At 41.5% G+C, this 8,711-nt stretch overlaps 2 pseudogenes across 1 annotated transcript; one reads left to right on the forward strand and one right to left on the reverse strand.

Annotated features, from left to right (window-relative positions):
- Window positions 1-1,485: 1,485 nt before the first annotated feature.
- Window positions 1,486-2,612, reverse strand: Olfr471-ps1 (olfactory receptor 471, pseudogene 1; annotated as a pseudogene). The gene has a single exon (NR_167742.1). The product of NR_167742.1 is annotated as an olfactory receptor 471, pseudogene 1 (transcript).
- Gm10156 (predicted gene 10156) lies at window positions 3,499-4,516 on the forward strand (annotated as a pseudogene).

The following is an 8,711-nucleotide window of genomic DNA, read 5'->3' on the forward strand; positions in this document are numbered from 1 at the left end:
AGTGGGGAAAAGCCTTGAAGATATGGGCACAGGGGAAAAATTCCTGAACAGAACAGCAATGGCTTGTGCTGTAAGATCGAGAATTGACAAATGGGATCTAATGAAACTCCAAAGTTTCTGCAAGGCAAAAGACACTGTCTATAAGACAAAAAGACCACCAACAGACTGGGAAAGGATCTTTACCTATCCTAAATCAGATAGGGGACTAATATCCAACATATATAAAGAACTCAAGAAGGTGGACCTCAGAAAATCAAATAACCCCCTTAAAAAATGGGGCTCAGAACTGAACAAAGAATTCTCACCTGAGGAATACCGAATGGCAGAGAAGCACCTGAAAAAATGTTCAACATCCTTAATCATCAGGGAAATGCAAATCAAAACAACCCTGAGATTCCACCTCACACCAGTCAGAATGGCTAAGATCAAAAATTCAGGTGACAGCAGATGCTGGCGAGGATGTGGAGAAAGAGGAACACTCCTCCATTGTTGGTGGGATTGCAGGCTTGTACAACCACTCTGGAAATCAGTCTGGCGGTTCCTCAGAAAATTGGACATAGTACTACCGGAGGATCCAGCAATACCTCTCCTGGGCATATATCCAGAAGAAGCCCCAACTGGTAAGAAGGACACATGCTCCACTATGTTCATAGCAGCCTTATTTATAATAGCCAGAAACTGGAAAGAACCCAGATGCCCCTCAACAGAGGAATGGATACAGAAAATGTGGTACATCTACACAATGGAGTACTACTCAGCTATTAAAAAGAATGAATTTATGAAATTCCTAGCCAAATGGATGGACCTGGAGAGCATCATCCTGAGTGAGGTAACACAATCACAAAGGAACTCACACAATATGTACTCACTGATAAGTGGATACTAGCCCAAAACCTAGGATACCCACGATATAAGATACAATTTCCTAAACACATGAAACTCAAGAAAAATGAAGACTGAAGTGTGGACACTATGCCCCTCCTTAGAAGTGGGAACAAAACACCCATGGAAGGAGTTACAGAAACAAAGTATGGAGCTGAGATGAAAGGATGGACCATGTAGAGACTGCCATAGCCAGGGATCCACCCCATAATCAGCATCCAAATGCTGACACCATTGCATACACTAGCAAGATTTTACTGAAAGGACCCAGATGTAGCTGTCTCTTGTGAGACTATGCCGGGGCCTAGCAAACACAGAAGTGGATGCTCACAGTCAGCTAATGGATGGATCACAGGGCTCCCAATGGAGGAGCTAGAGAAAGTACCCAAGGAGCTAAAGGGATCTTCAACCCTATAGGTGGAACAACATTATGAACTAACCAGTACCCCTGAGCTCTTGACTCTAGCTGCATATGTATCAAAGGATGGCCGAGTCGGCCATCACTGGAAAGAGAGGCCCATTGGACACGCAGACTTTGTGTGCCCCGGTACAGGGGGACGCCAGGGCCTAGGGGGGGAGTGGGTGGGTAGGGGAGTGGGGGTGGGTGGGTAAGGGGGACTTTTGGTATAGCATTGGAAATGTAAATGAGCTAAATACCTAATAAAAAATGGAAAAAAAAAAAAAAAAAAAAAAAAAAAAAAAAAAAAAAAAAACAAAATGAGGAATGTGTTTTCGCCATCAATTTCCTCATGGCCTCTTTTACCTCCTTGTACCTCAGACTGTAGATCAAGGGATTCAGCATGGGGATCACCACTGTGTAGAACACAGACACCACTTTAATTTGGTTGGGCGAGTGGCTTGACTTTGGTATGACATAAACAAATGTAACTGTCCCATAAAACAAGGTGACTGCAGTGAGGTGGGAGGTACAGGTGGAGAAGGCTTTGTGCCTGCCCTCAGTAGAGTGCATCCTGAGGATGGAGTGAAGGATGTAGACATATGAAATAATGATTACGAACAGGGTGATGACGATGATGGAGCCTGCTGAGATGGCAGGAGACATTTCAGCAACATAAACATGGGTACAGGAAAGCTCCACCAGTGGTGGGAGATCACAGAAGAAATGGTTGACTTTATTTGGTCCACAAAAAGTCAGGCTCAATAAACAACTGGTACATGATGAAGAATTCACACATCCACCCATGTAGGAAATAACCAATAAGATGAGGCAGACCTTGGGAGACATGAGAGTGGAGTAGAGCAGGGGTGAGCAGATGGCCACATAGCGATCATAGTCCATGGCAGCCAGCAGGAAGAACTCAGCAGTCCCAAAGACCACATCAGAGCCAAGCTGGACTATGCAACCAGCCACAGGGATGGCAGTTCTCTCTCTCAGCAAACTCACAATCATGACAGGTGTGACTGAGCTGGAGTACCCAATGTCCACAAAGGCCAAGTGGCTGAGGAAAAGGTACATTGGGGTGTGAAGCTGAGGGCTTCTTCTGATCAACATGATTATGCTGACATTGCCCAATATGGTGGTGATGTAGACACCCAGGAACAACACAAAGAAGATACAACAAAGGGTGGGGACCTCAGTTAGCCCCAAAATAATGAACTCTGTTACCATTGTGTGGTTCCCAGGCTCTATCTTTTTTGAAGTGCTTCCTACTGAAATAAAACCAGTGGCTATCAGAATACATTAAATGGCCTCATGATTGATATACACTACTCCACATTTAGCCCATTAAAAATAAATGTGGATTTCATTTTGTTCTGATGTTTGTTTTCCCCCAAATCTTTCCCAAACCAAGTTACATCATGAATAATTTCAGAATATTAATCATCATTTACCTTAAGCCCACAGATACAAACTGAGCAGTGACTCAGATCAGAACACAGGACTCACTCACAGAAGTGGCTTTTGATCAAGGAAGGAGGTATAATTAATGCATAGAGCGCTGATGCGCTGAGACCCCAAATAGTTGAAGTGACAGTTGTATGCTGGTCTATATGATATATGATTCAATTCTATTTCTCAGTCCTATTGAAGCCGGTCCTTCCTAGTCTTCTTGTGATCTTGTGCCACTGTGGGTGGTGCATGCTACTCTGTTGTGAAGGTGAATGGTATTTTATGAGGATCAAACTACAGTACCAGTCCGCAACTCTCTTCTAATTTCTAAACTGACACCTTTTACACGATACATCTACAATATAGCAGAACCTCTCACTAGCCCAGGTTTCAACTGTGGGAATAGGGCATATATTGTACATGCACTCGAAGTCAGATAGAACTGTGCTGTGTTAGCTCACACTAAATTCCTAGTGTTTATCTATTGGGGCAGCTTAACACCACCTAGTTAGTATAACTGCAATTAGTATAAAGGGAAATTTCACATGGAGAGTAATTCTGAGAAAAGCATGAGAATCAATTCTATTTGAGGTCATTATTTGTACTTTAAGAACTGAGTGGAATGAGCAAAAGAATGAATTCCGTATTACATTATTATATCTTATGTCAGCAAAATAGCAGATGCTTATGTTAGCCACATGGGGGCATCAGATTGTTTCATATGAAAGGGATATCAAAAAATCAGTTACTTTAATAAAAACCGAGGTTCTCCCGGTTCCTTCGAGCTCATCGTCTCTGCCGTCCTCTGACTTTTAATTTCCAGGACTTTCCTTCTGCCATGTCGTCTGAAGAAGGGAAACTCTTCGTAGGAGGGCTCAACTTCAACACCGATGAACAGGCACTTGAAGACCACTTCAGCAGCTTTGGGCCTATCTCTGAGGTGGTTGTTGTCAAGGACCGGGAGACTCAAAGATCCCAGGGTTTTGACTTCATCACCTTCACAAACCCAGAGCATGCCTCAGATGCGATGAGAGCCATGAATGGAGAGTCCCTGGATGGGCGCCAAATCCGAGTTGATCATGCAGGAAAGTTTGCCAGGGGATCCAGAGGGGGTGCCTTTGGTGGGCGTGGTCGCAGTTACTCTAGAGGTGGTGGAGACCAGGGATATGGAAGTGGAAGATATGACAGTCGTCCTGGAGGATATGGATATGGGTATGGGCGGTCTAGAGACTACAGTGGCAGCCAGGGTGGCTATGACCGCTACTCAGGAGGAAATTACAGAGACAATTATGACAACTGAGATGGGGCATGCACACAAAATACACACAAGGAATAACACTTCTGATCCAGGATCGTCCTTGCAAATTGCTGTATTTATAAAGATTTTTGGAGCTGCGCTGAAACGTCTGTTTTAGTACATCAAGTTCTATTTTTGAATTGAGCTCCCAAGGTAGTTTGTTAAAGAACTTTTAGAAAGCTCCATGTGTTCTTTAATCATTTTTCCCTTTTAAAAACAAATTTTAAGACATTTGTTACAGTCCCAATATTTTTCCTTTTATCAGAATTTTTGTTTAGGCACTCAGGATTATTGTTTCTGGCCAAAAGAAAAAAGTGGCCAGGCTAAATCAGTTTTTAAAGTTGATGTGTATTTAGGGACATTTTAAAACCTTGTAAACAATATTTATCATGGCCAGAAAGTGATTTCTGAATGTACCTATGAACAATCCGAGTCAAGATCATGATTGCTTAGAGATGTTTTTTATTAAAGATCACCATCCTGATTATATAGAAGAGCTTCTTTAAAATGTTTGTGAATGTCATTTTTTAATACTGGAAGAAAAGTATTCTATTGTGTCTGATGTGTTTAGGATGTCCTTTATGGAGCTAATTAAAAGATGAAACCTGAACACACACACACACACAAAAAAAAAAAAAAAAACAAAAAACCGAATGGGTAGTTTAATCAGGAGAATCAACAGAACCCTGAAATGAAGATAGACTATGTTTAAGGCAATAGTGTTAACAAGAAATATCCTAATATATTTTTATGAATTATTGAACTGACAACTTAGTTAATAAAACCATAATATAAATTTATTGTGTATAATCATATGTAACTGTAAATTGAGTCTCATGAGTGATATCAGTGCACAGTCTACTTTGGATTTTAAATTAGCTGTCATTTTGAAGAACAGTATAGAGATTCCCAATACACAAATGGTAGAATTTCCATATGATGTAGTAACGTTACAACTGTAGCCAAGATATGAAAGTAATTTACATGTCCATTCATACATGAATGCACTTAAAGTAGTCTGAGTTTCTACCACTTAGATTTAAGCAGTGCTTAGTGAGTTAGATAAAAGCGCAAATTATAAAATGTCATCTAATAACTTATTGCTATACCCAGATCAGTACATCTCTCAGCCTCATCAGGGTAGTTTCTTCTTGTGGTAGATGGTAAGTACCACAGAGACTCACAACTGGACAATGTGCAGAAAAATAAGATATTGCAGAATTCTTAGCCCTAAATGGGGCATCTATACTCTCAAGGGTTCTGTAGAATAGGAGGGGTAGAGAGTTTATGAGTCAGAGGCAGTGGATAAGTGCAAGGAAGCAGTGTTTTTCAGACACAATGAGGTAGATGCACTTACAGTGATTGTGACAGCAAGTACAAGACCTGTACTAGCTCAAGCCAGACAAAAACCCAGACTGGATGAGGGCCAGTGAGCACAAAGTTCCACCTGTAGCTGAGCAGATATTGGCATTTTATTACTTCTGGGAGAGTGAAGGTCTATTTTCTTTAGTGGGGTGACACTTAGAGTATAGTTAACACTCCAAGACAGGAGTTACACCCAGGAGTAGATGGCCAACGCTAACTGGAGAGGGTAGGTTTAGGAAAAAGAAGAAAGAGAGAGAAAGCAGAGATAGAGAAACAGAGAGAGACAGACAAAGACAGACAGACAGACGGACAGACACACACACACACACACACACACACACACAGAGAGAGAGAGAGAGAGAGAGAGAGAGAGAGAGAGAGAGAGAGAGAGAGAGAGAGAGAGACCGAGAGACCGAGAGACCGAGAGACCGAGAGACCGAGAGACCGAGAGACCGAGAGACCGAGAGACCGAGAGACCGAGAGACCGAGAGACATAGACAGACAGACATACACAGAGAGAGGGAGAGGGGGATGGAGAGGGAGGGAGGGAGATGAATAGGGAGAAGGAGGGAGGAAGGGAGAGAATATGAGTTGGTTGAGTATGAAGGAGGAGGTGGGGAAGGATCTGAGAAAAGTTAGAAGGGAATAAATATGACAAAAATATATTGTATGAAACTCTCAAGGAATAAATAAGACATTACTTAATAAAAGAGGTAGAGATGATGTTCTTCTTCTGGCCCGAGACTGACTAATTCAGAAGCCTGAGGCCTCCACTTGGGACATTTATGTATCAATATAAAAGAAAGATTGAATGTTACCTGTTTGACAAATATTGCAGCATGAACAGGTTCCAGGAATTATCTTCCTATAATAGGACTTTCTTATGCAGGACTTGGGACTGTTTGTGATGTTAGACCATAAACAGCTTACCACTAGACATACTCATCTTTATTAGCATATAATTGAAAGTCCAGTGGGAGAAAATCCAATGAGACAAGAAAATTGGGTGTCTGTTCTCATATAGACTTTGCTGGCTGAGATATTTCTTAAAATCCCAAGGGTTTTATTCTCTTCATTATTAACAGGCAATATTAGAACTTCAGATATCTAGTTGGTTTTGTAACTTGATTTGAATAATTATAATTAGCATGGGCAATCCTGTGATCATCTGTGACATCAGAAGCAGGTGCTTGGAACTACTTTCTTGAGCATCATTGTATCTTTTGTAGTCACACTTTAGGGTGCTACAGGAAGAGATGTAATATTTGTTTTTGTGTAAGTCACCTACATTATTTTTTTATTTTTTATTTTTTGAATTTTTTGAGACAGGGTTTCTCTGTGTATCCCTGGCTGTCCTGGAACTCACTTTGTAGTCCAGGCTGGCCTCGAACTCAGAAATCCGCCTGCCTCTGCCTCCCGAGTGCTGGGATTAAAGGCATGTGCCACCATGCCCAGCTCATTATTTTTATTTATATTTCCAATGTTACCCCCACTTCCAGTTGACCCCCATGTCCTCTCCCCCATCCCCTGTTTCTATGAGGGTGCTCCCCCACCAACCCCGACTCCCCCCATCCCCCAGCACCTCAGCACCCTAGCATTCCTGTATGCTGGGTTATGGAACCTCCACAGGACTTAGGGGGTCCCCCTCCCATTGATGCTAGATAAGTCAATCCTCTGCTATATAAGCAGCTGGATCCATGGGTCCCTCCATGTATACTCATTGGTTGATGGTTAAGCCCCTGGGAGCTTTGGGGGGGATCTGGTTAGTTGATATTGTTCTTCTTTCTGTGGGGTTGCTAACCCTTTCAGCTCCTTCAGTCCTTCCCCTAACTCATCCACTGGGGTCCCCAAGCTTAGTCTGATGGTTGGCTGCATGCATACATGTCTGTATTAGTGACCTACATTTTAATTCAGTATTATTGTTTTCACTGGAACAGTGTACTCCTAAGTTGGACAGAAAATATAGTTATTAAAGATAATTAGCTCCAAAGCCAACATTATGTCTAAGCCAATGTTCTCTTTTAGTGTGAACCAAAAATCCCTTCCTTGTTCCTAAGTTCCATGTGATGTTCTATTTCCAATGTTTTGAAAAATGTTAATTATGAATATTGTTGAGATAATTCCATGCATTTATAAATATCCTTCATGTTTTGAACGGACTCATATAAAATTATTAAATAACTATTCAACTGTTCTATTCCCAATGCTTCATTGGATCACTGTTTCTTTCTTTCTTTTTTTTAATTAGGTATTTTCTTTATATACATTTCAAATGCTATCCCAAAAGTTCCCTATACCCTCCCCAGCCCTGCTCCCCTACCCACCCACTCCTGCTTCTTGGCCCTGGCATTCCCCTGGACTGGGGCATACAAAGTTTGCAATACCAAGGGGTCTCTCTTCCCTGTGATGGCAGACTAGGCCATTTTCTGCTACATATGCAGCTAGAGATATGAGCTCTGGGGGTACTGGTTAGTTCATATTGTTGTTCCACCTATAGGGTTGCAGACCCCCTTCAGCTCCTTGGGTGCTTTTTCTAGCTTCTCCATTGGGGGCCCTGTGTTCTATCTTATAGATGACTGTGTGCCACAGACCCTCTGGGTCCCTGGTCTGTGATGAATGGGATTTCTTAGGCAGATGGGCAAAGAAGTCGGATGAAAATGACAATCAGTCAAACACACAAGAGAGGTGTTGAATGTGAATGTAATTTTTCAGTCGAGCATCAGACTTTTATTATACAGAATAAATTGCAGAACAAGGCACATTGAATTTTTTCAGGTGCAAAAGGAGTGACTTCAAAAGGAACCAGATAAATGTATAACACTAGAGATTAGCACAGATGCAAGGAGTGACTACAAAGGGAATTTGTAGGGACCAGATAAATGTTTACATTAGAGATTAGCACTTTCTGCCAGGCAAGAGTTTTACACTTAGAGATAATTGCCTCAGGGTAGTTAACTTTTGACACGCCTCAAGAATAATGTAGTGTCACTGACCCCAAAATTCTCTAGGCCTCGTTAATTCTTATCTATATCTGGAGACTGTCCATTTTCAGTATAGTATACTAATTTGCTCTTGGCATGGAATGTAGTCTATAATAAGAATTTCTATCTCAGTGAGAATTTTAGTCTCTATCTGTAAACAGCTGAGTAAAATGGCAAGTGCTTAATTGTTTACTGAATGGGTTAAGCTCCTTGCTGCTATCTGGAATCTAAGAACACTGGGAAAAGGCTTTAGCTATGTTAGAATACAATCTTAAAAGGCATTTACTATAAGGTGATGCTTAATAGAGTGCACGTGAATCTATACACTAGATTA

The sequence above is a fragment of the Mus musculus genome, chromosome 7 (genome assembly GCF_000001635.26).
Source record: "Mus musculus strain C57BL/6J chromosome 7, GRCm38.p6 C57BL/6J".
Lineage (NCBI taxonomy): Eukaryota > Metazoa > Chordata > Mammalia > Rodentia > Muridae > Mus > Mus musculus.